The sequence below is a fragment of the Phalangium opilio genome, unplaced genomic scaffold (genome assembly GCF_054372755.1).
Source record: "Phalangium opilio isolate 3A_F unplaced genomic scaffold, DU_Popi_V2 ptg000103l_1, whole genome shotgun sequence".
Classification (NCBI taxonomy): Eukaryota; Metazoa; Arthropoda; class Arachnida; order Opiliones; family Phalangiidae; genus Phalangium; species Phalangium opilio.
In genome coordinates, this window is record NW_028324205.1 from 2,764,521 (window position 1) to 2,788,292 (window position 23,772).

The 23,772-nt window shown below is 41.8% G+C and overlaps 61 non-coding genes across 61 annotated transcripts; all 61 read left to right on the forward strand.

Moving 5' to 3' along the window:
* Window positions 1–224: 224 nt before the first annotated feature.
* TRNAV-AAC (transfer RNA valine (anticodon AAC)) lies at window positions 225–297 on the forward strand. The gene has a single exon. It is a non-coding gene; the product is annotated as a tRNA-Val (tRNA).
* A 1,583-nt stretch (window positions 298–1,880) lies between these two features.
* Window positions 1,881–1,953, forward strand: TRNAV-AAC (transfer RNA valine (anticodon AAC)). The gene has a single exon. It is a non-coding gene; the product is annotated as a tRNA-Val (tRNA).
* A 65-nt stretch (window positions 1,954–2,018) lies between these two features.
* Window positions 2,019–2,091, forward strand: TRNAV-AAC (transfer RNA valine (anticodon AAC)). The gene has a single exon. It is a non-coding gene; the product is annotated as a tRNA-Val (tRNA).
* Window positions 2,092–2,432: 341 nt separating this feature from the next.
* On the forward strand, window positions 2,433–2,505 carry TRNAV-AAC (transfer RNA valine (anticodon AAC)). Its single transcript has one exon. It is a non-coding gene; the product is annotated as a tRNA-Val (tRNA).
* Window positions 2,506–3,260: 755 nt separating this feature from the next.
* Window positions 3,261–3,333, forward strand: TRNAV-AAC (transfer RNA valine (anticodon AAC)). Its single transcript has one exon. It is a non-coding gene; the product is annotated as a tRNA-Val (tRNA).
* Window positions 3,334–3,398: 65 nt separating this feature from the next.
* Window positions 3,399–3,471, forward strand: TRNAV-AAC (transfer RNA valine (anticodon AAC)). Its single transcript has one exon. It is a non-coding gene; the product is annotated as a tRNA-Val (tRNA).
* A 341-nt stretch (window positions 3,472–3,812) lies between these two features.
* On the forward strand, window positions 3,813–3,885 carry TRNAV-AAC (transfer RNA valine (anticodon AAC)). Its single transcript has one exon. It is a non-coding gene; the product is annotated as a tRNA-Val (tRNA).
* Window positions 3,886–3,950: 65 nt separating this feature from the next.
* Window positions 3,951–4,023, forward strand: TRNAV-AAC (transfer RNA valine (anticodon AAC)). The gene has a single exon. It is a non-coding gene; the product is annotated as a tRNA-Val (tRNA).
* A 203-nt stretch (window positions 4,024–4,226) lies between these two features.
* Window positions 4,227–4,299, forward strand: TRNAV-AAC (transfer RNA valine (anticodon AAC)). Its single transcript has one exon. It is a non-coding gene; the product is annotated as a tRNA-Val (tRNA).
* Window positions 4,300–4,502: 203 nt separating this feature from the next.
* TRNAV-AAC (transfer RNA valine (anticodon AAC)) lies at window positions 4,503–4,575 on the forward strand. Its single transcript has one exon. It is a non-coding gene; the product is annotated as a tRNA-Val (tRNA).
* Window positions 4,576–4,640: 65 nt separating this feature from the next.
* TRNAV-AAC (transfer RNA valine (anticodon AAC)) lies at window positions 4,641–4,713 on the forward strand. The gene has a single exon. It is a non-coding gene; the product is annotated as a tRNA-Val (tRNA).
* A 617-nt stretch (window positions 4,714–5,330) lies between these two features.
* Window positions 5,331–5,403, forward strand: TRNAF-AAA (transfer RNA phenylalanine (anticodon AAA)). The gene has a single exon. It is a non-coding gene; the product is annotated as a tRNA-Phe (tRNA).
* Window positions 5,404–5,468: 65 nt separating this feature from the next.
* TRNAV-AAC (transfer RNA valine (anticodon AAC)) lies at window positions 5,469–5,541 on the forward strand. Its single transcript has one exon. It is a non-coding gene; the product is annotated as a tRNA-Val (tRNA).
* A 341-nt stretch (window positions 5,542–5,882) lies between these two features.
* Window positions 5,883–5,955, forward strand: TRNAV-AAC (transfer RNA valine (anticodon AAC)). Its single transcript has one exon. It is a non-coding gene; the product is annotated as a tRNA-Val (tRNA).
* Window positions 5,956–6,158: 203 nt separating this feature from the next.
* Window positions 6,159–6,231, forward strand: TRNAV-AAC (transfer RNA valine (anticodon AAC)). The gene has a single exon. It is a non-coding gene; the product is annotated as a tRNA-Val (tRNA).
* A 203-nt stretch (window positions 6,232–6,434) lies between these two features.
* On the forward strand, window positions 6,435–6,507 carry TRNAV-AAC (transfer RNA valine (anticodon AAC)). Its single transcript has one exon. It is a non-coding gene; the product is annotated as a tRNA-Val (tRNA).
* A 65-nt stretch (window positions 6,508–6,572) lies between these two features.
* Window positions 6,573–6,645, forward strand: TRNAV-AAC (transfer RNA valine (anticodon AAC)). The gene has a single exon. It is a non-coding gene; the product is annotated as a tRNA-Val (tRNA).
* Window positions 6,646–7,262: 617 nt separating this feature from the next.
* On the forward strand, window positions 7,263–7,335 carry TRNAF-AAA (transfer RNA phenylalanine (anticodon AAA)). The gene has a single exon. It is a non-coding gene; the product is annotated as a tRNA-Phe (tRNA).
* Window positions 7,336–7,400: 65 nt separating this feature from the next.
* TRNAV-AAC (transfer RNA valine (anticodon AAC)) lies at window positions 7,401–7,473 on the forward strand. The gene has a single exon. It is a non-coding gene; the product is annotated as a tRNA-Val (tRNA).
* A 341-nt stretch (window positions 7,474–7,814) lies between these two features.
* TRNAV-AAC (transfer RNA valine (anticodon AAC)) lies at window positions 7,815–7,887 on the forward strand. Its single transcript has one exon. It is a non-coding gene; the product is annotated as a tRNA-Val (tRNA).
* A 203-nt stretch (window positions 7,888–8,090) lies between these two features.
* TRNAV-AAC (transfer RNA valine (anticodon AAC)) lies at window positions 8,091–8,163 on the forward strand. Its single transcript has one exon. It is a non-coding gene; the product is annotated as a tRNA-Val (tRNA).
* A 755-nt stretch (window positions 8,164–8,918) lies between these two features.
* TRNAF-AAA (transfer RNA phenylalanine (anticodon AAA)) lies at window positions 8,919–8,991 on the forward strand. The gene has a single exon. It is a non-coding gene; the product is annotated as a tRNA-Phe (tRNA).
* Window positions 8,992–9,746: 755 nt separating this feature from the next.
* TRNAV-AAC (transfer RNA valine (anticodon AAC)) lies at window positions 9,747–9,819 on the forward strand. Its single transcript has one exon. It is a non-coding gene; the product is annotated as a tRNA-Val (tRNA).
* A 1,583-nt stretch (window positions 9,820–11,402) lies between these two features.
* TRNAV-AAC (transfer RNA valine (anticodon AAC)) lies at window positions 11,403–11,475 on the forward strand. Its single transcript has one exon. It is a non-coding gene; the product is annotated as a tRNA-Val (tRNA).
* A 65-nt stretch (window positions 11,476–11,540) lies between these two features.
* On the forward strand, window positions 11,541–11,613 carry TRNAV-AAC (transfer RNA valine (anticodon AAC)). Its single transcript has one exon. It is a non-coding gene; the product is annotated as a tRNA-Val (tRNA).
* A 341-nt stretch (window positions 11,614–11,954) lies between these two features.
* On the forward strand, window positions 11,955–12,027 carry TRNAV-AAC (transfer RNA valine (anticodon AAC)). The gene has a single exon. It is a non-coding gene; the product is annotated as a tRNA-Val (tRNA).
* A 65-nt stretch (window positions 12,028–12,092) lies between these two features.
* TRNAV-AAC (transfer RNA valine (anticodon AAC)) lies at window positions 12,093–12,165 on the forward strand. Its single transcript has one exon. It is a non-coding gene; the product is annotated as a tRNA-Val (tRNA).
* Window positions 12,166–12,368: 203 nt separating this feature from the next.
* TRNAV-AAC (transfer RNA valine (anticodon AAC)) lies at window positions 12,369–12,441 on the forward strand. The gene has a single exon. It is a non-coding gene; the product is annotated as a tRNA-Val (tRNA).
* Window positions 12,442–12,644: 203 nt separating this feature from the next.
* Window positions 12,645–12,717, forward strand: TRNAV-AAC (transfer RNA valine (anticodon AAC)). Its single transcript has one exon. It is a non-coding gene; the product is annotated as a tRNA-Val (tRNA).
* Window positions 12,718–12,782: 65 nt separating this feature from the next.
* TRNAV-AAC (transfer RNA valine (anticodon AAC)) lies at window positions 12,783–12,855 on the forward strand. Its single transcript has one exon. It is a non-coding gene; the product is annotated as a tRNA-Val (tRNA).
* Window positions 12,856–13,472: 617 nt separating this feature from the next.
* TRNAF-AAA (transfer RNA phenylalanine (anticodon AAA)) lies at window positions 13,473–13,545 on the forward strand. The gene has a single exon. It is a non-coding gene; the product is annotated as a tRNA-Phe (tRNA).
* Window positions 13,546–13,610: 65 nt separating this feature from the next.
* Window positions 13,611–13,683, forward strand: TRNAV-AAC (transfer RNA valine (anticodon AAC)). The gene has a single exon. It is a non-coding gene; the product is annotated as a tRNA-Val (tRNA).
* Window positions 13,684–14,024: 341 nt separating this feature from the next.
* Window positions 14,025–14,097, forward strand: TRNAV-AAC (transfer RNA valine (anticodon AAC)). Its single transcript has one exon. It is a non-coding gene; the product is annotated as a tRNA-Val (tRNA).
* Window positions 14,098–14,300: 203 nt separating this feature from the next.
* TRNAV-AAC (transfer RNA valine (anticodon AAC)) lies at window positions 14,301–14,373 on the forward strand. The gene has a single exon. It is a non-coding gene; the product is annotated as a tRNA-Val (tRNA).
* Window positions 14,374–14,576: 203 nt separating this feature from the next.
* On the forward strand, window positions 14,577–14,649 carry TRNAV-AAC (transfer RNA valine (anticodon AAC)). Its single transcript has one exon. It is a non-coding gene; the product is annotated as a tRNA-Val (tRNA).
* Window positions 14,650–14,714: 65 nt separating this feature from the next.
* On the forward strand, window positions 14,715–14,787 carry TRNAV-AAC (transfer RNA valine (anticodon AAC)). The gene has a single exon. It is a non-coding gene; the product is annotated as a tRNA-Val (tRNA).
* Window positions 14,788–15,404: 617 nt separating this feature from the next.
* TRNAF-AAA (transfer RNA phenylalanine (anticodon AAA)) lies at window positions 15,405–15,477 on the forward strand. Its single transcript has one exon. It is a non-coding gene; the product is annotated as a tRNA-Phe (tRNA).
* A 65-nt stretch (window positions 15,478–15,542) lies between these two features.
* On the forward strand, window positions 15,543–15,615 carry TRNAV-AAC (transfer RNA valine (anticodon AAC)). Its single transcript has one exon. It is a non-coding gene; the product is annotated as a tRNA-Val (tRNA).
* A 341-nt stretch (window positions 15,616–15,956) lies between these two features.
* Window positions 15,957–16,029, forward strand: TRNAV-AAC (transfer RNA valine (anticodon AAC)). The gene has a single exon. It is a non-coding gene; the product is annotated as a tRNA-Val (tRNA).
* A 203-nt stretch (window positions 16,030–16,232) lies between these two features.
* TRNAV-AAC (transfer RNA valine (anticodon AAC)) lies at window positions 16,233–16,305 on the forward strand. The gene has a single exon. It is a non-coding gene; the product is annotated as a tRNA-Val (tRNA).
* A 755-nt stretch (window positions 16,306–17,060) lies between these two features.
* Window positions 17,061–17,133, forward strand: TRNAF-AAA (transfer RNA phenylalanine (anticodon AAA)). The gene has a single exon. It is a non-coding gene; the product is annotated as a tRNA-Phe (tRNA).
* Window positions 17,134–17,198: 65 nt separating this feature from the next.
* On the forward strand, window positions 17,199–17,271 carry TRNAV-AAC (transfer RNA valine (anticodon AAC)). Its single transcript has one exon. It is a non-coding gene; the product is annotated as a tRNA-Val (tRNA).
* Window positions 17,272–17,612: 341 nt separating this feature from the next.
* TRNAV-AAC (transfer RNA valine (anticodon AAC)) lies at window positions 17,613–17,685 on the forward strand. Its single transcript has one exon. It is a non-coding gene; the product is annotated as a tRNA-Val (tRNA).
* A 203-nt stretch (window positions 17,686–17,888) lies between these two features.
* Window positions 17,889–17,961, forward strand: TRNAV-AAC (transfer RNA valine (anticodon AAC)). The gene has a single exon. It is a non-coding gene; the product is annotated as a tRNA-Val (tRNA).
* A 341-nt stretch (window positions 17,962–18,302) lies between these two features.
* On the forward strand, window positions 18,303–18,375 carry TRNAV-AAC (transfer RNA valine (anticodon AAC)). Its single transcript has one exon. It is a non-coding gene; the product is annotated as a tRNA-Val (tRNA).
* A 203-nt stretch (window positions 18,376–18,578) lies between these two features.
* Window positions 18,579–18,651, forward strand: TRNAV-AAC (transfer RNA valine (anticodon AAC)). The gene has a single exon. It is a non-coding gene; the product is annotated as a tRNA-Val (tRNA).
* A 341-nt stretch (window positions 18,652–18,992) lies between these two features.
* TRNAV-AAC (transfer RNA valine (anticodon AAC)) lies at window positions 18,993–19,065 on the forward strand. Its single transcript has one exon. It is a non-coding gene; the product is annotated as a tRNA-Val (tRNA).
* A 203-nt stretch (window positions 19,066–19,268) lies between these two features.
* Window positions 19,269–19,341, forward strand: TRNAV-AAC (transfer RNA valine (anticodon AAC)). Its single transcript has one exon. It is a non-coding gene; the product is annotated as a tRNA-Val (tRNA).
* Window positions 19,342–19,544: 203 nt separating this feature from the next.
* TRNAV-AAC (transfer RNA valine (anticodon AAC)) lies at window positions 19,545–19,617 on the forward strand. Its single transcript has one exon. It is a non-coding gene; the product is annotated as a tRNA-Val (tRNA).
* A 65-nt stretch (window positions 19,618–19,682) lies between these two features.
* On the forward strand, window positions 19,683–19,755 carry TRNAV-AAC (transfer RNA valine (anticodon AAC)). The gene has a single exon. It is a non-coding gene; the product is annotated as a tRNA-Val (tRNA).
* A 617-nt stretch (window positions 19,756–20,372) lies between these two features.
* TRNAF-AAA (transfer RNA phenylalanine (anticodon AAA)) lies at window positions 20,373–20,445 on the forward strand. Its single transcript has one exon. It is a non-coding gene; the product is annotated as a tRNA-Phe (tRNA).
* Window positions 20,446–20,510: 65 nt separating this feature from the next.
* Window positions 20,511–20,583, forward strand: TRNAV-AAC (transfer RNA valine (anticodon AAC)). The gene has a single exon. It is a non-coding gene; the product is annotated as a tRNA-Val (tRNA).
* A 341-nt stretch (window positions 20,584–20,924) lies between these two features.
* TRNAV-AAC (transfer RNA valine (anticodon AAC)) lies at window positions 20,925–20,997 on the forward strand. Its single transcript has one exon. It is a non-coding gene; the product is annotated as a tRNA-Val (tRNA).
* A 341-nt stretch (window positions 20,998–21,338) lies between these two features.
* On the forward strand, window positions 21,339–21,411 carry TRNAV-AAC (transfer RNA valine (anticodon AAC)). The gene has a single exon. It is a non-coding gene; the product is annotated as a tRNA-Val (tRNA).
* Window positions 21,412–21,614: 203 nt separating this feature from the next.
* On the forward strand, window positions 21,615–21,687 carry TRNAV-AAC (transfer RNA valine (anticodon AAC)). The gene has a single exon. It is a non-coding gene; the product is annotated as a tRNA-Val (tRNA).
* Window positions 21,688–21,752: 65 nt separating this feature from the next.
* TRNAV-AAC (transfer RNA valine (anticodon AAC)) lies at window positions 21,753–21,825 on the forward strand. Its single transcript has one exon. It is a non-coding gene; the product is annotated as a tRNA-Val (tRNA).
* Window positions 21,826–22,442: 617 nt separating this feature from the next.
* Window positions 22,443–22,515, forward strand: TRNAF-AAA (transfer RNA phenylalanine (anticodon AAA)). The gene has a single exon. It is a non-coding gene; the product is annotated as a tRNA-Phe (tRNA).
* Window positions 22,516–22,580: 65 nt separating this feature from the next.
* Window positions 22,581–22,653, forward strand: TRNAV-AAC (transfer RNA valine (anticodon AAC)). Its single transcript has one exon. It is a non-coding gene; the product is annotated as a tRNA-Val (tRNA).
* A 341-nt stretch (window positions 22,654–22,994) lies between these two features.
* Window positions 22,995–23,067, forward strand: TRNAV-AAC (transfer RNA valine (anticodon AAC)). The gene has a single exon. It is a non-coding gene; the product is annotated as a tRNA-Val (tRNA).
* A 341-nt stretch (window positions 23,068–23,408) lies between these two features.
* On the forward strand, window positions 23,409–23,481 carry TRNAV-AAC (transfer RNA valine (anticodon AAC)). Its single transcript has one exon. It is a non-coding gene; the product is annotated as a tRNA-Val (tRNA).
* Window positions 23,482–23,684: 203 nt separating this feature from the next.
* On the forward strand, window positions 23,685–23,757 carry TRNAV-AAC (transfer RNA valine (anticodon AAC)). Its single transcript has one exon. It is a non-coding gene; the product is annotated as a tRNA-Val (tRNA).
* Window positions 23,758–23,772: the final 15 nt, after the last annotated feature.

Genomic DNA, 23,772 nt, shown 5'->3' on the forward strand with positions numbered 1-23,772 from the left:
GTTCGAGCCCTAGTAGATACATGTTTTGACCATCGTGATGGGACATAATAATAATCTAGATCTCTTGCAAAACTTTGTATTATCACGTATCTATGGTGTAGTGGTTATCACGTCCGCCTAACACTCGGAAGGTCCCAGGTTCGAGCCCTGGTAGATATATGTTTTGACCATCGTGATGGCACATAATAATAATCTAGATCTCTTGCAAAACGTTGTATTACCACGAATCTATGGTGTAGTGGTTATCACGTCCGCCTAACACGCGGAAGGTCCCAGGTTCGAGCCCTGGTAGATACATGTTTTGACCATCGTGATGGGACATAACAATAATCTAGATCTCTTGCAAAACTTTGTATTATCCCGTATCTATGGTGTAGTGGTTATTACGTCCGCCTAACACGCGGAAGGTCCCAGGTTCGAGCCCTTGTAGATACATGTTTTGACCATCGTGATGGGACATAATAATAATCTAGATCTCTTGCAAAACTTTGTATTATCACGTATCTATGGTGTAGTGGATATCACGCCCGCCTAACACGCGGAAGGTCCCAGGTTCGAGCCGTGGAAGGCACATGTTTTGACCATCGTGATGGGAAATAATAATAAGCTAGCTCTCTTCAAAAACTCAAAATAACCACGTATCTATGGAATTGTGGTTATCAAGTCCGCTTTACACGCGGAAGGTCCCAGGTTCGAGCCCTAGTAGATACATGTTTTGACCATCGTGATGAGACATAATAATAATCTAGATCTCTTGCAAAACTTTGTATTATCCTGTATCTATGGTGTAGCTGTTATTACGTGCGCCTAACACGCGGAAGGTCCCAGGTTTGATCCCTTGTAGATACATGTTTAGACCATCGTGATGGGACATAATAATAAGCTAGCTCTCTTGCAAAACTTTGTATTACCACGAATCTATGGTGTTGTGGTTATCACGTCCGCCTAACACGCGGAAGGTCCCAGGTTCGGGTCCTGGTAGATACATGTTTTGACCATCGTGATGGGACATAAAAATAATCTAGATCTCTTGCAAAACTTTGTATTATCCCGTATCTATGGTGTAGTGGTTATTACGTCCGCCTAACACGCGGAAGGTCCCAGGTTCGAGCCCTTGTAGATATATGTATTGACCATCGTGATGGGACATAATAATATTCTAGATATCTTGCAAAACTTTGTATTATCACGTATCTATGGTGTAGTGGTTATCACGTCCGCCTAACACGCGGAAGGTCCCAGATTCGAGCCGTGGAAGGCACATGTTTAGTCCATCGTGATGGGACATAATAATAAGCTATCTCTCTTCAAAAACTCGAAATACCCACGTATGTATGGAATTCTAGTTATCAAGTCCGCTTTACACGCGTAAGGTCCCAGGTTCGAGCCCTAGTAGATACATGTTTTGACCATCGTGATGGGACATAACAATTATCTATATCTCTTGCAAAACTTTGTATTATCCCGTATCTATGGTGTAGTGGTTATTACGTCCGCCTAACACGCGGAAGGTCCCAGGTTCGAGCCCTTGTAGATATACGTATTGACCATCGTGATGGGACATAATAATAATCTAGATATCTTGCAAAACTTTGTATTATCACGTATCTATGGTGTAGTGGTTATCACGTCCGCCTAACACGCGGAAGGTCCCAGATTCGAGCCGTGGAAGGCACATGTTTAGACCATCGTGATGGGACATAATAATAAGCTATCTCTCTTCAAAAACTCGAAATACCCACGTATGTATGGAATTCTAGTTATCAAGTCCGCTTTACACGCGTAAGGTCCCAGGTTCGAGCCCTAGTAGATACATGTTTTGACCATCGTGATGGGACATAACAATAATCTAGATCTCTTGCAAAACTTTGTATTATCCCGTATCTATGGTGTAGTGGTTATCACGTCCGCCTAACACGCGGATGGTCCCAGGTTCGAGCCCTGGTAGATACATGTTTTGACCATCGTGATGGGACATAATAATAATCTAGATCTCTTGCAAAACTTTGTATTATCACGTATCTATGGTGTAGTGGTTATCACGTCCGCCTAACACGCGGAAGGTCCCAGGTTCGAGCCCTGGAAGATACATGTTTATACCATCGTGATGGGACATAATAATAAGCTAGCTCTCTTCAAAAACTGAAAATAACCACGTATGTATGGAATTGTAGTTATCAAATCCGTTTTACACGCGTAAGGTCCCAGGTTCGAGCCCTAGTAGATACATGTTTTGACTATCGTGATGGGACATAATAAAAATCTAGATCACTTGCAAAACTTTGTATTATCACGTATCTATGATGTAGTGGTTATCACGTCCGCCTAACACGAGGAAGGTCCCAGGTTCGAGCCCTGGTAGATATATGTTTTGACCATCGTGATGGGACATAATAATAATCTAGATCTCTTGCAAAACTTTGTATTATCCCGCATCTATGGTGTAGTGGTTATCACGTCCGCCTAACACGCGGATGGTCCCAGGTTCGATCCCTGGTAAATACATGTTTTGACCATCGTGATGGGACATAATAATAATCTAGATCTCTTGCAAAACTTTGTATTATCACGTATCTATGGTGTAGTGGTTATCACGTCCGCCTAACACGCGGAAGGTCCCAGATTCGAGCCGTGGAAGGCACATGTTTAGTCCATCGTGATGGGACATAATAATAAGCTATCTCTCTTCAAAAACTCGAAATACCCACGTATGTATGGAATTCTAGTTATCAAGTCCGCTTTACACGCGTAAGGTCCCAGGTTCGAGCCCTAGTAGATACATGTTTTGACCATCGTGATGGGACATAACAATTATCTATATCTCTTGCAAAACTTTGTATTATCCCGTATCTATGGTGTAGTGGTTATTACGTCCGCCTAACACGCGGAAGGTCCCAGGTTCGAGCCCTTGTAGATATACGTATTGACCATCGTGATGGGACATAATAATAATCTAGATATCTTGCAAAACTTTGTATTATCACGTATCTATGGTGTAGTGGTTATCACGTCCGCCTAACACGCGGAAGGTCCCAGATTCGAGCCGTGGAAGGCACATGTTTAGACCATCGTGATGGGACATAATAATAAGCTATCTCTCTTCAAAAACTCGAAATACCCACGTATGTATGGAATTCTAGTTATCAAGTCCGCTTTACACGCGTAAGGTCCCAGGTTCGAGCCCTAGTAGATACATGTTTTGACCATCGTGATGGGACATAACAATAATCTAGATCTCTTGCAAAACTTTGTATTATCCCGTATCTATGGTGTAGTGGTTATCACGTCCGCCTAACACGCGGATGGTCCCAGGTTCGAGCCCTGGTAGATACATGTTTTGACCATCGTGATGGGACATAATAATAATCTAGATCTCTTGCAAAACTTTGTATTATCACGTATCTATGGTGTAGTGGTTATCACGTCCGCCTAACACGCGGAAGGTCCCAGGTTCGAGCCCTGGAAGATACATGTTTATACCATCGTGATGGGACATAATAATAAGCTAGCTCTCTTCAAAAACTGAAAATAACCACGTATGTATGGAATTGTAGTTATCAAATCCGTTTTACACGCGTAAGGTCCCAGGTTCGAGCCCTAGTAGATACATGTTTTGACTATCGTGATGGGACATAATAAAAATCTAGATCACTTGCAAAACTTTGTATTATCACGTATCTATGATGTAGTGGTTATCACGTCCGCCTAACACGAGGAAGGTCCCAGGTTCGAGCCCTGGTAGATATATGTTTTGACCATCGTGATGGGACATAATAATAATCTAGATCTCTTGCAAAACTTTGTATTATCCCGCATCTATGGTGTAGTGGTTATCACGTCCGCCTAACACGCGGATGGTCCCAGGTTCGATCCCTGGTAAATACATGTTTTGACCATCGTGATGGGACATAATAATAATCTAGATCTCTTGCAAAACTTTGTATTATCACGTATCTATGGTGTAGTGGTTATCACGTCCGCCTAACACGCGGAAGGTCCCAGGTTCGAGCCCTGGAAGATACATGTTTATACCATCGTGATGGGACATAATAATAAGCTAGCTTTCTTCAAAAACTGAAAATAACCACGTATTTATGGAATTGTAGTTATCAAAGCCGTTTTACACGCGTTAGGTCCCAGGTTCGAGCCCTGGTAAATACATGTTTTGACCATCGTGATGGGACATAATAATAATCTAGATCTCTTGCAAAACTTTGTATTATCACGTATCTATGGTGTAGTGGTTATCACGTCCGCCTAACACGCGGAAGGTCCCAGGTTCGAGCCCTGGAAGATACATGTTTATACCATCGTGATGGGACATAATAATAAGCTAGCTTTCTTCAAAAACTGAAAATAACCACGTATTTATGGAATTGTAGTTATCAAATCCGTTTTACACGCGTAAGGTCCCAGGTTCGAGCCCTAGTAGATACATGTTTTGACCATCGTGATGGGACATAATAATAATCTAGATCTCTTGCAAAACTTTGTATTATCACGTATCTATGGTGTAGTGGTTATCACGTCCGCCTAACACGCGGAAGGTCCCAGGTTCGAGCCCTGGTAGATATATGTTTTGACCATCGTGATGGCACATAATAATAATCTAGATCTCTTGCAAAACGTTGTATTACCACGAATCTATGGTGTAGTGGTTATCACGTCCGCCTAACACGCGGAAGGTCCCAGGTTCGAGCCCTGGTAGATACATGTTTTGACCATCGTGATGGGACATAACAATAATCTAGATCTCTTGCAAAACTTTGTATTATCCCGTATCTATGGTGTAGTGGTTATTACGTCCGCCTAACACGCGGAAGGTCCCAGGTTCGAGCCCTTGTAGATATATGTATTGACCATCGTGATGGGACATAATAATAATCTAGATATCTTGCAAAACTTTGTATTATCACGTATCTATGGTGTAGTGGTTATCACGTCCGCCTAACACGCGGAAGGTCCCAGATTCGAGCCTTGGAAGGCACATGTTTAGACCATCGTGATGGGACATAATAATAAGCTATCTCTCTTCAAAAACTCGAAATACCCAAGTATGTATGGAATTCTAGTTATCAAGTCCGCTTTACACGCGTAAGGTCCCAGGTTCGAGCCCTACTAGATACATGTTTTGACCATCGTGATGGGACATAACAATAATCTAGATCTCTTGCAAAACTTTGTAATATCCCGTATCTATGGTGTAGTGGTTATTACGTCCGCTTAACACGCGGAAGGTCCCAGGTTCGAGCCCTTGTAGATATATGTATTGACCATCGTGATGGGACATAATAATAATCTAGATCTCTTGCAAAACTATGTATTATCCCGCATCTATGGTGTAGTGGTTATCACGTCCGCCTAAAACGCGGATGGTCCCAGGTTCGAGCCCTGGTAAATACAAGTTTTGACCATCGTGATGGGACATAATAATAATCTAGATCTCTTGCAAAACTTTGTATTATCACGTATCTATGGTGTAGTGGTTATCACGTCCGCCTAACACGCGGAAGGTCCCAGGTTCGAGCCCTGGAAGATACATGTTTATACCATCGTGATGGGACATAATAATAAGCTAGCTCTCTTCAAAAACTGAAAATAACCACGTATGTATGGAATTGTAGTTATCAAATCCGTTTTACACGCGTAAGGTCCCAGGTTCGAGCCCTAGTAGATACATGTTTTGACTATCGTGATGGGACATAATAAAAATCTAGATCACTTGCAAAACTTTGTATTATCACGTATCTATGATGTAGTGGTTATCACGTCCGCCTAACACGAGGAAGGTCCCAGGTTCGAGCCCTGGTAGATATATGTTTTGACCATCGTGATGGGACATAATAATAATCTAGATCTCTTGCAAAACTTTGTATTATCACGTATCTATGGTGTAGTGGTTATCACGTCCGCCTAACACGCGGAAGGTCCCAGGTTCGAGCCCTGGAAGATACATGTTTATACCATCGTGATGGGACATAATAATAAGCTAGCTTTCTTCAAAAACTGAAAATAACCACGTATTTATGGAATTGTAGTTATCAAAGCCGTTTTACACGCGTTAGGTCCCAGGTTCGAGCCCTGGTAAATACATGTTTTGACCATCGTGATGGGACATAATAATAATCTAGATCTCTTGCAAAACTTTGTATTATCACGTATCTATGGTGTAGTGGTTATCACGTCCGCCTAACACGCGGAAGGTCCCAGGTTCGAGCCCTGGAAGATACATGTTTATACCATCGTGATGGGACATAATAATAAGCTAGCTTTCTTCAAAAACTGAAAATAACCACGTATTTATGGAATTGTAGTTATCAAATCCGTTTTACACGCGTAAGGTCCCAGGTTCGAGCCCTAGTAGATACATGTTTTGACCATCGTGATGGGACATAATAATAATCTAGATCTCTTGCAAAACTTTGTATTATCACGTATCTATGGTGTAGTGGTTATCACGTCCGCCTAACACGCGGAAGGTCCCAGGTTCGAGCCCTGGTAGATATATGTTTTGACCATCGTGATGGCACATAATAATAATCTAGATCTCTTGCAAAACGTTGTATTACCACGAATCTATGGTGTAGTGGTTATCACGTCCGCCTAACACGCGGAAGGTCCCAGGTTCGAGCCCTGGTAGATACATGTTTTGACCATCGTGATGGGACATAACAATAATCTAGATCTCTTGCAAAACTTTGTATTATCCCGTATCTATGGTGTAGTGGTTATTACGTCCGCCTAACACGCGGAAGGTCCCAGGTTCGAGCCCTTGTAGATATATGTATTGACCATCGTGATGGGACATAATAATAATCTAGATATCTTGCAAAACTTTGTATTATCACGTATCTATGGTGTAGTGGTTATCACGTCCGCCTAACACGCGGAAGGTCCCAGATTCGAGCCTTGGAAGGCACATGTTTAGACCATCGTGATGGGACATAATAATAAGCTATCTCTCTTCAAAAACTCGAAATACCCAAGTATGTATGGAATTCTAGTTATCAAGTCCGCTTTACACGCGTAAGGTCCCAGGTTCGAGCCCTAGTAGATACATGTTTTGACCATCGTGATGGGACATAACAATAATCTAGATCTCTTGCAAAACTTTGTAATATCCCGTATCTATGGTGTAGTGGTTATTACGTCCGCTTAACACGCGGAAGGTCCCAGGTTCGAGCCCTTGTAGATATATGTATTGACCATCGTGATGGGACATAATAATAATCTAGATCTCTTGCAAAACTATGTATTATCCCGCATCTATGGTGTAGTGGTTATCACGTCCGCCTAAAACGCGGATGGTCCCAGGTTCGAGCCCTGGTAAATACAAGTTTTGACCATCGTGATGGGACATAATAATAATCTTGATCTCTTGCAAAACTTTGTATTATCACGTATCTATGGTGTAGTGGTTATCACGTCCGCCTAACACGCGGAAGGTCCCAGGTTCGAGCCCTGGAAGATACATGTTTATACCATCGTGATGGGACATAATAATAAGCTAGCTCTCTTCAAAAACTGAAAATAACCACGTATGTATGGAATTGTATTTATCAAATCCGTTTTACACGCGTAAGGTCCCAGGTTCGAGCCCTAGTAGATACATGTTTTGACTATCGTGATGGGACATAATAAAAATCTAGATCACTTGCAAAACTTTGTATTATCACGTATCTATGATGTAGTGGTTATCACGTCCGCCTAACACGAGGAAGGTCCCAGGTTCGAGCCCTGGTAGATATATGTTTTGACCATCGTGATGGGACATAATAATAATCTAGATCTCTTGCAAAACTTTGTATTATCACGTATCTATGGTGTAGTGGTTATCACGTCCGCCTAACACGCGGAAGGTCCCAGGTTCGAGCCCTGGAAGATACATGTTTATACCATCGTGATGGGACATAATAATAAGCTAGCTTTCTTCAAAAACTGAAAATAACCACGTATTTATGGAATTGTAGTTATCAAAGCCGTTTTACACGCGTTAGGTCCCAGGTTCGAGCCCTGGTAAATACATGTTTTGACCATCGTGATGGGACATAATAATAATCTAGATCTCTTGCAAAACTTTGTATTATCACGTATCTATGGTGTAGTGGTTATCACGTCCGCCTAACACGCGGAAGGTCCCAGGTTCGAGCCCTGGAAGATACATGTTTATACCATCGTGATGGGACATAATAATAAGCTAGCTTTCTTCAAAAACTGAAAATAACCACGTATTTATGGAATTGTAGTTATCAAATCCGTTTTACACGCGTAAGGTCCCAGGTTCGAGCCCTAGTAGATACATGTTTTGACCATCGTGATGGGACATAATAATAATCTAGATCTCTTGCAAAACTTTGTATTATCACGTATCTATGGTGTAGTGGTTATCACGTCCGCCTAACACGCGGAAGGTCCCAGGTTCGAGCCCTTGTAGATATATGTATTGACCATCGTGATGGGACATAATAATAATCTAGATATCTTGCAAAACTTTGTATTATCACGTATCTATGGTGTAGTGGTTATCACGTCCGCCTAACACGCGGAAGGTCCCAGATTCGAGCCTTGGAAGGCACATGTTTAGACCATCGTGATGGGACATAATAATAAGCTATCTCTCTTCAAAAACTCGAAATACCCAAGTATGTATGGAATTCTAGTTATCAAGTCCGCTTTACACGCGTAAGGTCCCAGGTTCGAGCCCTAGTAGATACATGTTTTGACCATCGTGATGGGACATAACAATAATCTAGATCTCTTGCAAAACTTTGTAATATCCCGTATCTATGGTGTAGTGGTTATTACGTCCGCTTAACACGCGGAAGGTCCCAGGTTCGAGCCCTTGTAGATATATGTATTGACCATCGTGATGGGACATAATAATAATCTAGATCTCTTGCAAAACTATGTATTATCCCGCATCTATGGTGTAGTGGTTATCACGTCCGCCTAAAACGCGGATGGTCCCAGGTTCGAGCCCTGGTAAATACAAGTTTTGACCATCGTGATGGGACATAATAATAATCTAGATCTCTTGCAAAACGTTGTATTATCACGAATATATGGTGTAGTGCTTATCACGTCCGCCTAACACGCGGAAGGTCCCAGGTTCGAGCCCTGGAAGATACATGTTTATACCATCGTGATGGGACATAATAATAAGCTAACTTTCTTCAAAAACTGAAAATAACCACGTATTTATGGAATTGTAGTTATCAAAGCCGTTTTACACGCGTAAGGTCCCAGGTTCGAGCCCTGGTAGATACATGTTTTGACCATCGTGATGGGACATAACAATAATCTAGATCTCTTGCAAAACTTTGTATTATCCCGTATCTATGGTGTAGTGGTTATTACGTCCGCCTAACACGCGGAAGGTCCCAGGTTCGAGCCCTTGTAGATACATGTTTTGACCATCGTGATGGGAAATAATAATAAGCTACCTCTCTTCAAAAACTGAAAATAACCACGTATTTATGGAATTGTAGTTATCAAATCCGTTTTACACGCGTAAGGTCCCAGGTTCGAGCCCTAGTAGATACATGTTTTGACCATCGTGATGGGACATAATAATAATCTAGATCTCTTGCAAAACTTTGTATTATCACGTATCTATGGTGTAGTGGTTATCACGTCCGCCTAACACTCGGAAGGTCCCAGGTTCGAGCCCTGGTAGATATATGTTTTGACCATCGTGATGGCACATAATAATAATCTAGATCTCTTGCAAAACGTTGTATTACCACGAATCTATGGTGTAGTGGTTATCACGTCCGCCTAACACGCGGAAGGTCCCAGGTTCGAGCCCTGGTAGATACATGTTTTGACCATCGTGATGGGACATAACAATAATCTAGATCTCTTGCAAAACTTTGTATTATCCCGTATCTATGGTGTAGTGGTTATTACGTCCGCCTAACACGCGGAAGGTCCCAGGTTCGAGCCCTTGTAGATACATGTTTTGACCATCGTGATGGGACATAATAATAATCTAGATCTCTTGCAAAACTTTGTATTATCACGTATCTATGGTGTAGTGGATATCACGCCCGCCTAACACGCGGAAGGTCCCAGGTTCGAGCCGTGGAAGGCACATGTTTTGACCATCGTGATGGGAAATAATAATAAGCTAGCTCTCTTCAAAAACTCAAAATAACCACGTATCTATGGAATTGTGGTTATCAAGTCCGCTTTACACGCGGAAGGTCCCAGGTTCGAGCCCTAGTAGATACATGTTTTGACCATCGTGATGAGACATAATAATAATCTAGATCTCTTGCAAAACTTTGTATTATCCTGTATCTATGGTGTAGCTGTTATTACGTGCGCCTAACACGCGGAAGGTCCCAGGTTTGATCCCTTGTAGATACATGTTTAGACCATCGTGATGGGACATAATAATAAGCTAGCTCTCTTGCAAAACTTTGTATTACCACGAATCTATGGTGTTGTGGTTATCACGTCCGCCTAACACGCGGAAGGTCCCAGGTTCGGGTCCTGGTAGATACATGTTTTGACCATCGTGATGGGACATAAAAATAATCTAGATCTCTTGCAAAACTTTGTATTATCCCGTATCTATGGTGTAGTGGTTATTACGTCCGCCTAACACGCGGAAGGTCCCAGGTTCGAGCCCTTGTAGATATATGTATTGACCATCGTGATGGGACATAATAATATTCTAGATATCTTGCAAAACTTTGTATTATCACGTATCTATGATGTAGTGGTTATCACGTCCGCCTAACACGCGGAAGGTCCCAGATTCGAGCCGTGGAAGGCACATGTTTAGTCCATCGTGATGGGACATAATAATAAGCTATCTCTCTTCAAAAACTCGAAATACCCACGTATGTATGGAATTCTAGTTATCAAGTCCGCTTTACACGCGTAAGGTCCCAGGTTCGAGCCCTAGTAGATACATGTTTTGACCATCGTGATGGGACATAACAATTATCTATATCTCTTGCAAAACTTTGTATTATCCCGTATCTATGGTGTAGTGGTTATTACGTCCGCCTAACACGCGGAAGGTCCCAGGTTCGAGCCCTTGTAGATATACGTATTGACCATCGTGATGGGACATAATAATAATCTAGATATCTTGCAAAACTTTGTATTATCACGTATCTATGGTGTAGTGGTTATCACGTCCGCCTAACACGCGGAAGGTCCCAGATTCGAGCCGTGGAAGGCACATGTTTAGACCATCGTGATGGGACATAATAATAAGCTATCTCTCTTCAAAAACTCGAAATACCCACGTATGTATGGAATTCTAGTTATCAAGTCCGCTTTACACGCGTAAGGTCCCAGGTTCGAGCCCTAGTAGATACATGTTTTGACCATCGTGATGGGACATAACAATAATCTAGATCTCTTGCAAAACTTTGTATTATCCCGTATCTATGGTGTAGTGGTTATCACGTCCGCCTAACACGCGGATGGTCCCAGGTTCGAGCCCTGGTAGATACATGTTTTGACCATCGTGATGGGACATAATAATAATCTAGATCTCTTGCAAAACTTTGTATTATCACGTATCTATGGTGTAGTGGTTATCACGTCCGCCTAACACGCGGAAGGTCCCAGGTTCGAGCCCTGGAAGATACATGTTTATACCATCGTGATGGGACATAATAATAAGCTAGCTCTCTTCAAAAACTGAAAATAACCACGTATGTATGGAATTGTAGTTATCAAATCCGTTTTACACGCGTAAGGTCCCAGGTTCGAGCCCTAGTAGATACATGTTTTGACTATCGTGATGGGACATAATAAAAATCTAGATCACTTGCAAAACTTTGTATTATCACGTATCTATGATGTAGTGGTTATCACGTCCGCCTAACACGAGGAAGGTCCCAGGTTCGAGCCCTGGTAGATATATGTTTTGACCATCGTGATGGGACATAATAATAATCTAGATCTCTTGCAAAACTTTGTATTATCCCGCATCTATGGTGTAGTGGTTATCACGTCCGCCTAACACGCGGATGGTCCCAGGTTCGATCCCTGGTAAATACATGTTTTGACCATCGTGATGGGACATAATAATAATCTAGATCTCTTGCAAAACTTTGTATTATCACGTATCTATGGTGTAGTGGTTATCACGTCCGCCTAACACGCGGAAGGTCCCAGGTTCGAGCCCTGGAAGATACATGTTTATACCATCGTGATGGGACATAATAATAAGCTAGCTTTCTTCAAAAACTGAAAATAACCACGTATTTATGGAATTGTAGTTATCAAAGCCGTTTTACACGCGTTAGGTCCCAGGTTCGAGCCCTGGTAAATACATGTTTTGACCATCGTGATGGGACATAATAATAATCTAGATCTCTTGCAAAACTTTGTATTATCACGTATCTATGGTGTAGTGGTTATCACGTCCGCCTAACACGCGGAAGGTCCCAGGTTCGAGCCCTGGAAGATACATGTTTATACCATCGTGATGGGACATAATAATAAGCTAGCTTTCTTCAAAAACTGAAAATAACCACGTATTTATGGAATTGTAGTTATCAAATCCGTTTTACACGCGTAAGGTCCCAGGTTCGAGCCCTAGTAGATACATGTTTTGACCATCGTGATGGGACATAATAATAATCTAGATCTCTTGCAAAACTTTGTATTATCACGTATCTATGGTGTAGTGGTTATCACGTCCGCCTAACACGCGGAAGGTCCCAGGTTCGAGCCCTGGTAGATATATGTTTTGACCATCGTGATGGCACATAATAATAATCTAGATCTCTTGCAAAACGTTGTATTACCACGAATCTATGGTGTAGTGGTTATCACGTCCGCCTAACACGCGGAAGGTCCCAGGTTCGAGCCCTGGTAGATACATGTTTTGACCATCGTGATGGGACATAACAATAATCTAGATCTCTTGCAAAACTTTGTATTATCCCGTATCTATGGTGTAGTGGTTATTACGTCCGCCTAACACGCGGAAGGTCCCAGGTTCGAGCCCTTGTAGATATATGTATTGACCATCGTGATGGGACATAATAATAATCTAGATATCTTGCAAAACTTTGTATTATCACGTATCTATGGTGTAGTGGTTATCACGTCCGCCTAACACGCGGAAGGTCCCAGATTCGAGCCTTGGAAGGCACATGTTTAGACCATCGTGATGGGACATAATAATAAGCTATCTCTCTTCAAAAACTCGAAATACCCAAGTATGTATGGAATTCTAGTTATCAAGTCCGCTTTACACGCGTAAGGTCCCAGGTTCGAGCCCTAGTAGATACATGTTTTGACCATCGTGATGGGACATAACAATAATCTAGATCTCTTGCAAAACTTTGTAATATCCCGTATCTATGGTGTAGTGGTTATTACGTCCGCTTAACACGCGGAAGGTCCCAGGTTCGAGCCCTTGTAGATATATGTATTGACCATCGTGATGGGACATAATAATAATCTAGATCTCTTGCAAAACTATGTATTATCCCGCATCTATGGTGTAGTGGTTATCACGTCCGCCTAAAACGCGGATGGTCCCAGGTTCGAGCCCTGGTAAATACAAGTTTTGACCATCGTGATGGGACATAATAATAATCTAGATCTCTTGCAAAACTTTGTATTATCACGTATCTATGGTGTAGTGGTTATCACGTCCGCCTAACACGCGGAAGGTCCCAGGTTCGAGCCCTGGAAGATACATGTTTATACCATCGTGATGGGACATAATAATAAGCTAGCTCTCTTCAAAAACTGAAAATAACCACGTATGTATGGAATTGTAGTTATCAAATCCGTTTTACACGCGTAAGGTCCCAGGTTCGAGCCCTAGTAGATACATGTTTTGACTATCGTGATGGGACATAATAAAAATCTAGATCACTTGCAAAACTTTGTATTATCACGTATCTATGATGTAGTGGTTATCACGTCCGCCTAACACGAGGAAGGTCCCAGGTTCGAGCCCTGGTAGATATATGTTTTGACCATCGTGATGGGACATAATAATAATCTAGATCTCTTGCAAAACTTTGTATTATCACGTATCTATGGTGTAGTGGTTATCACGTCCGCCTAACACGCGGAAGGTCCCAGGTTCGAGCCCTGGAAGATACATGTTTATACCATCGTGATGGGACATAATAATAAGCTAGCTTTCTTCAAAAACTGAAAATAACCACGTATTTATGGAATTGTAGTTATCAAAGCCGTTTTACACGCGTTAGGTCCCAGGTTCGAGCCCTGGTAAATACATGTTTTGACCATCGTGATGGGACATAATAATAATCTAGATCTCTTGCAAAACTTTGTATTATCACGTATCTATGGTGTAGTGGTTATCACGTCCGCCTAACACGCGGAAGGTCCCAGGTTCGAGCCCTGGAAGATACATGTTTATACCATCGTGATGGGACATAATAATAAGCTAGCTTTCTTCAAAAACTGAAAATAACCACGTATTTATGGAATTGTAGTTATCAAATCCGTTTTACACGCGTAAGGTCCCAGGTTCGAGCCCTAGTAGATACATGTTTTGACCATCGTGATGGGACATAATAATAATCTAGATCTCTTGCAAAACTTTGTATTATCACGTATCTATGGTGTAGTGGTTATCACGTCCGCCTAACACGCGGAAGGTCCCAGGTTCGAGCCCTGGTAGATATATGTTTTGACCATCGTGATGGCACATAATAATAATCTAGATCTCTTGCAAAACGTTTTATTACCACGAATCTATGGTGTAGTGGTTATCACGTCCGCCTAACACGCGGAAGGTCCCAGGTTCGAGCCCTGGTAGATACATGTTTTGACCATCGTGATGGGACATAACAATAATCTAGATCTCTTGCAAAACTTTGTATTATCCCGTATCTATGGTGTAGTGGTTATTACGTCCGCCTAACACGCGGAAGGTCCCAGGTTCGAGCCCTTGTAGATATATGTATTGACCATCGTGATGGGACATAATAATAATCTAGATATCTTGCAAAACTTTGTATTATCACGTATCTATGGTGTAGTGGTTATCACGTCCGCCTAACACGCGGAAGGTCCCAGATTCGAGCCTTGGAAGGCACATGTTTAGACCATCGTGATGGGACATAATAATAAGCTATCTCTCTTCAAAAACTCGAAATACCCAAGTATGTATGGAATTCTAGTTATCAAGTCCGCTTTACACGCGTAAGGTCCCAGGTTCGAGCCCTAGTAGATACATGTTTTGACCATCGTGATGGGACATAACAATAATCTAGATCTCTTGCAAAACTTTGTAATATCCCGTATCTATGGTGTAGTGGTTATTACGTCCGCTTAACACGCGGAAGGTCCCAGGTTCGAGCCCTTGTAGATATATGTATTGACCATCGTGATGGGACATAATAATAATCTAGATCTCTTGCAAAACTATGTATTATCCCGCATCTATGGTGTAGTGGTTATCACGTCCGCCTAAAACGCGGATGGTCCCAGGTTCGAGCCCTGGTAAATACAAGTTTTGACCATCGTGATGGGACATAATAATAATCTTGATCTCTTGCAAAACTTTGTATTATCACGTATCTATGGTGTAGTGGTTATCACGTCCGCCTAACACGCGGAAGGTCCCAGGTTCGAGCCCTGGAAGATACATGTTTATACCATCGTGATGGGACATAATAATAAGCTAGCTCTCTTCAAAAACTGAAAATAACCACGTATGTATGGAATTGTATTTATCAAATCCGTTTTACACGCGTAAGGTCCCAGGTTCGAGCCCTAGTAGATACATGTTTTGACTATCGTGATGGGACATAATAAAAATCTAGATCACTTGCAAAACTTTGTATTATCACGTATCTATGATGTAGTGGTTATCACGTCCGCCTAACACGAGGAAGGTCCCAGGTTCGAGCCCTGGTAGATATATGTTTTGACCATCGTGATGGGACATAATAATAATCTAGATCTCTTGCAAAACTTTGTATTATCACGTATCTATGGTGTAGTGGTTATCACGTCCGCCTAACACGCGGAAGGTCCCAGGTTCGAGCCCTGGAAGATACATGTTTATACCATCGTGATGGGACATAATAATAAGCTAGCTTTCTTCAAAAACTGAAAATAACCACGTATTTATGGAATTGTAGTTATCAAAGCCGTTTTACACGCGTTAGGTCCCAGGTTCGAGCCCTGGTAAATACATGTTTTGACCATCGTGATGGGACATAATAATAATCTAGATCTCTTGCAAAACTTTGTATTATCACGTATCTATGGTGTAGTGGTTATCACGTCCGCCTAACACGCGGAAGGTCCCAGGTTCGAGCCCTGGAAGATACATGTTTATACCATCGTGATGGGACATAATAATAAGCTAGCTTTCTTCAAAAACTGAAAATAACCACGTATTTATGGAATTGTAGTTATCAAATCCGTTTTACACGCGTAAGGTCCCAGGTTCGAGCCCTAGTAGATACATGTTTTGACCATCGTGATGGGACATAATAATAATCTAGATCTCTTGCAAAACTTTGTATTATCACGTATCTATGGTGTAGTGGTTATCACGTCCGCCTAACACGCGGAAGGTCCCAGGTTCGAGCCCTTGTAGATATATGTATTGACCATCGTGATGGGACATAATAATAATCTAGATATCTTGCAAAACTTTGTATTATCACGTATCTATGGTGTAGTGGTTATCACGTCCGCCTAACACGCGGAAGGTCCCAGATTCGAGCCTTGGAAGGCACATGTTTAGACCATCGTGATGGGACATAATAATAAGCTATCTCTCTTCAAAAACTCGAAATACCCAAGTATGTATGGAATTCTAGTTATCAAGTCCGCTTTACACGCGTAAGGTCCCAGGTTCGAGCCCTAGTAGATACATGTTTTGACCATCGTGATGGGACATAACAATAATCTAGATCTCTTGCAAAACTTTGTAATATCCCGTATCTATGGTGTAGTGGTTATTACGTCCGCTTAACACGCGGAAGGTCCCAGGTTCGAGCCCTTGTAGATATATGTATTGACCATCGTGATGGGACATAATAATAATCTAGATCTCTTGCAAAACTATGTATTATCCCGCATCTATGGTGTAGTGGTTATCACGTCCGCCTAAAACGCGGATGGTCCCAGGTTCGAGCCCTGGTAAATACAAGTTTTGACCATCGTGATGGGACATAATAATAATCTAGATCTCTTGCAAAACTTTGTATTATCACGTATCTATGGTGTAGTGGTTATCACGTCCGCCTAACACGCGGAAGGTCCCAGGTTCGAGCCCTGGAAGATACATGTTTATACCATCGTGATGGGACATAATAATAAGCTAGCTCTCTTCAAAAACTGAAAATAACCACGTATGTATGGAATTGTAGTTATCAAATCCGTTTTACACGCGTAAGGTCCCAGGTTCGAGCCCTAGTAGATACATGTTTTGACTATCGTGATGGGACATAATAAAAATCTAGATCACTTGCAAAACTTTGTATTATCACGTATCTATGATGTAGTGGTTATCACGTCCGCCTAACACGAGGAAGGTCCCAGGTTCGAGCCCTGGTAGATATATGTTTTGACCATCGTGATGGGACATAATAATAATCTAGATCTCTTGCAAAACTTTGTATTATCACGTATCTATGGTGTAGTGGTTATCACGTCCGCCTAACACGCGGAAGGTCCCAGGTTCGAGCCCTGGAAGATACATGTTTATACCATCGTGATGGGACATAATAATAAGCTAGCTTTCTTCAAAAACTGAAAATAACCACGTATTTATGGAATTGTAGTTATCAAAGCCGTTTTACACGCGTTAGGTCCCAGGTTCGAGCCCTGGTAAATACATGTTTTGACCATCGTGATGGGACATAATAATAATCTAGATCTCTTGCAAAACTTTGTATTATCACGTATCTATGGTGTAGTGGTTATCACGTCCGCCTAACACGCGGAAGGTCCCAGGTTCGAGCCCTGGAAGATACATGTTTATACCATCGTGATGGGACATAATAATAAGCTAGCTTTCTTCAAAAACTGAAAATAACCACGTATTTATGGAATTGTAGTTATCAAATCCGTTTTACACGCGTAAGGTCCCAGGTTCGAGCCCTAGTAGATACATGTTTTGACCATCGTGATGGGACATAATAATAATCTAGATCTCTTGCAAAACTTTGTATTATCACGTATCTATGGTGTAGTGGTTATCACGTCCGCCTAACACGCGGAAGGTCCCAGGTTCGAGCCCTTGTAGATATATGTTTTGACCATCGTGATGGCACATAATAATAATCTAGATCTCTTGCAAAACGTTGTATTACCACGAATCTATGGTGTAGTGGTTATCACGTCCGCCTAACACGCGGAAGGTCCCAGGTTCGAGCCCTGGTAGATACATGTTTTGACCATCGTGATGGGACATAACAATAATCTAGATCTCTTGCAAAACTTTGTATTATCCCGTATCTATGGTGTAGTGGTTATTACGTCCGCCTAACACGCGGAAGGTCCCAGGTTCGAGCCCTTGTAGATATATGTATTGACCATCGTGATGGGACATAATAATAATCTAGATATCTTGCAAAACTTTGTATTATCACGTATCTATGGTGTAGTGGTTATCACGTCCGCCTAACACGCGGAAGGTCCCAGGTTCGAGCCCTGGAAGATACATGTTTATACCATCGTGATGGGACATAATAATAAGCTAGCTCTCTTCAAAAACTGAAAATAACCACGTATGTATGGAATTGTAGTTATCAAATCCGTTTTACACGCGTAAGGTCCCAGGTTCGAGCCCTAGTAGATACATGTTTTGACTATCGTGATGGGACATAATAAAAATCTAGATCACTTGCAAAACTTTGTATTATCACGTATCTATGATGTAGTGGTTATCACGTCCGCCTAACACGAGGAAGGTCCCAGGTTCGAGCCCTGGTAGATATATGTTTTGACCATCGTGATGGGACATAATAATAATCTAGATCTCTTGCAAAACTTTGTATTATCACGTATCTATGGTGTAGTGGTTATCACGTCCGCCTAACACGCGGAAGGTCCCAGGTTCGAGCCCTGGAAGATACATGTTTATACCATCGTGATGGGACATAATAATAAGCTAGCTTTCTTCAAAAACTGAAAATAACCACGTATTTATGGAATTGTAGTTATCAAAGCCGTTTTACACGCGTTAGGTCCCAGGTTCGAGCCCTGGTAAATACATGTTTTGACCATCGTGATGGGACATAATAATAATCTAGATCTCTTGCAAAACTTTGTATTATCACGTATCTATGGTGTAGTGGTTATCACGTCCGCCTAACACGCGGAAGGTCCCAGGTTCGAGCCCTGGAAGATACATGTTTATACCATCGTGATGGGACATAATAATAAGCTAGCTTTCTTCAAAAACTGAAAATAACCACGTATTTATGGAATTGTAGTTATCAAATCCGTTTTACACGCGTAAGGTCCCAGGTTCGAGCCCTAGTAGATACATGTTTTGACCATCGTGATGGGACATAATAATAATCTAGATCTCTTGCAAAACTTTGTATTATCACGTATCTATGGTGTAGTGGTTATCACGTCCGCCTAACACGCGGAAGGTCCCAGGTTCGAGCCCTGGTAGATATATGTTTTGACCATCGTGATGGCACATAATAATAATCTAGATCTCTTGCAAAACGTTGTATTACCACGAATCTATGGTGTAGTGGTTATCACGTCCGCCTAACACGCGGAAGGTCCCAGGTTCGAGCCCTGGTAGATACATGTTTTGACCATCGTGATGGGACATAACAATAATCTAGATCTCTTGCAAAACTTTGTATTATCCCGTATCTATGGTGTAGTGGTTATTACGTCCGCCTAACACGCGGAAGGTCCCAGGTTCGAGCCCTTGTAGATATATGTATTGACCATCGTGATGGGACATAATAATAATCTAGATATCTTGCAAAACTTTGTATTATCACGTATCTATGGTGTAGTGGTTATCACGTCCGCCTAACACGCGGAAGGTCCCAGATTCGAGCCTTGGAAGGCACATGTTTAGACCATCGTGATGGGACATAATAATAAGCTATCTCTCTTCAAAAACTCGAAATACCCAAGTATGTATGGAATTCTAGTTATCAAGTCCGCTTTACACGCGTAAGGTCCCAGGTTCGAGCCCTAGTAGATACATGTTTTGACCATCGTGATGGGACATAACAATAATCTAGATCTCTTGCAAAACTTTGTAATACCCCGTATCTATGGTGTAGTGGTTATTACGTCCGCTTAACACGCGGAAGGTCCCAGGTTCGAGCCCTTGTAGATATATGTATTGACCATCGTGATGGGACATAATAATAATCTAGATCTCTTGCAAAACTATGTATTATCCCGCATCTATGGTGTAGTGGTTATCACGTCCGCCTAAAACGCGGATGGTCCCAGGTTCGAGCCCTGGTAAATACAAGTTTTGACCATCGTGATGGGACATAATAATAATCTAGATCTCTTGCAAAACTTTGTATTATCACGTATCTATGGTGTAGTGGTTATCACGTCCGCCTAACACGCGGAAGGTCCCAGGTTCGAGCCCTGGAAGATACATGTTTATACCATCGTGATGGGACATAATAATAAGCTAGCTCTCTTCAAAAACTGAAAATAACCACGTATGTATGGAATTGTAGTTATCAAATCCGTTTTACACGCGTAAGGTCCCAGGTTCGAGCCCTAGTAGATACATGTTTTGACTATCGTGATGGGACATAATAAAAATCTAGATCACTTGCAAAACTTTGTATTATCACGTATCTATGATGTAGTGGTTATCACGTCCGCCTAACACGAGGAAGGTCCCAGGTTCGAGCCCTGGTAGATATATGTTTTGACCATCGTGATGGGACATAATAATAATCTAGATCTCTTGCAAAACTTTGTATTATCCCGCATCTATGGTGTAGTGGTTATCACGTCCGCCTAACACGCGGATGGTCCCAGGTTCGATCCCTGGTAAATACATGTTTTGACCATCGTGATGGGACATAATAATAATCTAGATCTCTTGCAAAACTTTGTATTATCACGTATCTATGGTGTAGTGGTTATTGCGTCCGCCTAACACGCGGAAGGTCCCAGGTTCGAGCCCTGGAAGATACATGTTTATACCATCGTGATGGGACATAATAATAAGCTAGCTTTCTTCAAAAACTGAAAATAACCACGTATTTATGGAATTGTAGTTATCAAAGCCGTTTTACACGCGTTAGGTCCCAGGTTCGAGCCCTGGTAAATACATGTTTTGACCATCGTGATGGGACATAATAATAATCTAGATCTCTTGCAAAACTTTGTATTATCACGTATCTATGGTGTAGTGGTTATCACGTCCGCCTAACACGCGGAAGGTCCCAGGTTCGAGCCCTGGAAGATACATGTTTATACCATCGTGATGGGACATAATAATAAGCTAGCTTTCTTCAAAAACTGAAAATAACCACGTATTTATGGAATTGTAGTTATCAAATCCGTTTTACACGCGTAAGGTCCCAGGTTCGAGCCCTAGTAGATACATGTTTTGACCATCGTGATGGGACATAATAATAATCTAGATCTCTTGCAAAACTTTGTATTATCACGTATCTATGGTGTAGTGGTTATCACGTCCGCCTAACACGCGGAAGGTCCCAGGTTCGAGCCCTGGTAGATATATGTTTTGACCATCGTGATGGCACATAATAATAATCTAGATCTCTTGCAAAACGTTGTATTACCACGAATCTATGGTGTAGTGGTTATCACGTCCGCCTAACACGCGGAAGGTCCCAGGTTCGAGCCCTGGTAGATACATGTTTTGACCATCGTGATGGGACATAACAATAATCTAGATCTCTTGCAAAACTTTGTATTATCCCGTATCTATGGTGTAGTGGTTATTACGTCCGCCTAACACGCGGAAGGTCCCAGGTTCGAGCCCTTGTAGATATATGTATTGACCATCGTGATGGGACATAATAATAATCTAGATATCTTGCAAAACTTTGTATTATCACGTATCTATGGTGTAGTGGTTATCACGTCCGCCTAACACGCGGAAGGTCCCAGATTCGAGCCTTGGAAGGCACATGTTTAGACCATCGTGATGGGACATAATAATAAGCTATCTCTCTTCAAAAACTCGAAATACCCAAGTATGTATGGAATTCTAGTTATCAAGTCCGCTTTACACGCGTAAGGTCCCAGGTTCGAGCCCTAGTAGATACATGTTTTGACCATCGTGATGGGACATAACAATAATCTAGATCTCTTGCAAAACTTTGTAATACCCCGTATCTATGGTGTAGTGGTTATTACGTCCGCTTAACACGCGGAAGGTCCCAGGTTCGAGCCCTTGTAGATATATGTATTGACCATCGTGATGGGACATAATAATAATCTAGATCTCTTGCAAAACTATGTATTATCCCGCATCTATGGTGTAGTGGTTATCACGTCCGCCTAAAACGCGGATGGTCCCAGGTTCGAGCCCTGGTAAATACAAGTTTTGACCATCGTGATGGGACATAATAATAATCTAGATCTCTTGCAAAACTTTGTATTATCACGTATCTATGGTGTAGTGGTTATCACGTCCGCCTAACACGCGGAAGGTCCCAGGTTCGAGCCCTGGAAGATACATGTTTATACCATCGTGATGGGACATAATAATAAGCTAGCTCTCTTCAAAAACTGAAAATAACCACGTATGTATGGAATTGTAGTTATCAAATCCGTTTTACACGCGTAAGGTCCCAGGTTCGAGCCCTAGTAGATACATGTTTTGACTATCGTGATGGGACATAATAAAAATCTAGATCACTTGCAAAACTTTGTATTATCACGTATCTATGATGTAGTGGTTATCACGTCCGCCTAACACGAGGAAGGTCCCAGGTTCGAGCCCTGGTAGATATATGTTTTGACCATCGTGATGGGACATAATAATAATCTAGATCTCTTGCAAAACTTTGTATTATCCCGCATCTATGGTGTAGTGGTTATCACGTCCGCCTAACACGCGGATGGTCCCAGGTTCGATCCCTGGTAAATACATGTTTTGACCATCGTGATGGGACATAATAATAATCTAGATCTCTTGCAAAACTTTGTATTATCACGTATCTATGGTGTAGTGGTTATTGCGTCCGCCTAACACGCGGAAGGTCCCAGGTTCGAGCCCTGGAAGATACATGTTTATACCATCGTGATGGGACATAATAATAAGCTAGCTTTCTTCAAAAACTGAAAATAACCACGTATTTATGGAATTGTAGTTATCAAAGCCGTTTTACACGCGTTAGGTCCCAGGTTCGAGCCCTGGTAAATACATGTTTTGACCATCGTGATGGGACATAATAATAATCTAGATCTCTTGCAAAACTTTGTATTATCACGTATCTATGGTGTAGTGGTTATCACGTCCGCCTAACACGCGGAAGGTCCCAGGTTCGAGCCCTGGAAGATACATGTTTATACCATCGTGATGGGACATAATAATAAGCTAGCTTTCTTCAAAAACTGAAAATAACCACGTATTTATGGAATTGTAGTTATCAAATCCGTTTTACACGCGTAAGGTCCCAGGTTCGAGCCCTAGTAGATACATGTTTTGACCATCGTGATGGGACATAATAATAATCTAGATCTCTTGCAAAACTTTGTATTATCACGTATCTATGGTGTAGTGGTTATCACGTCCGCCTAACACGCGGAAGGTCCCAGGTTCGAGCCCTGGTAGATATATGTTTTGACCATCGT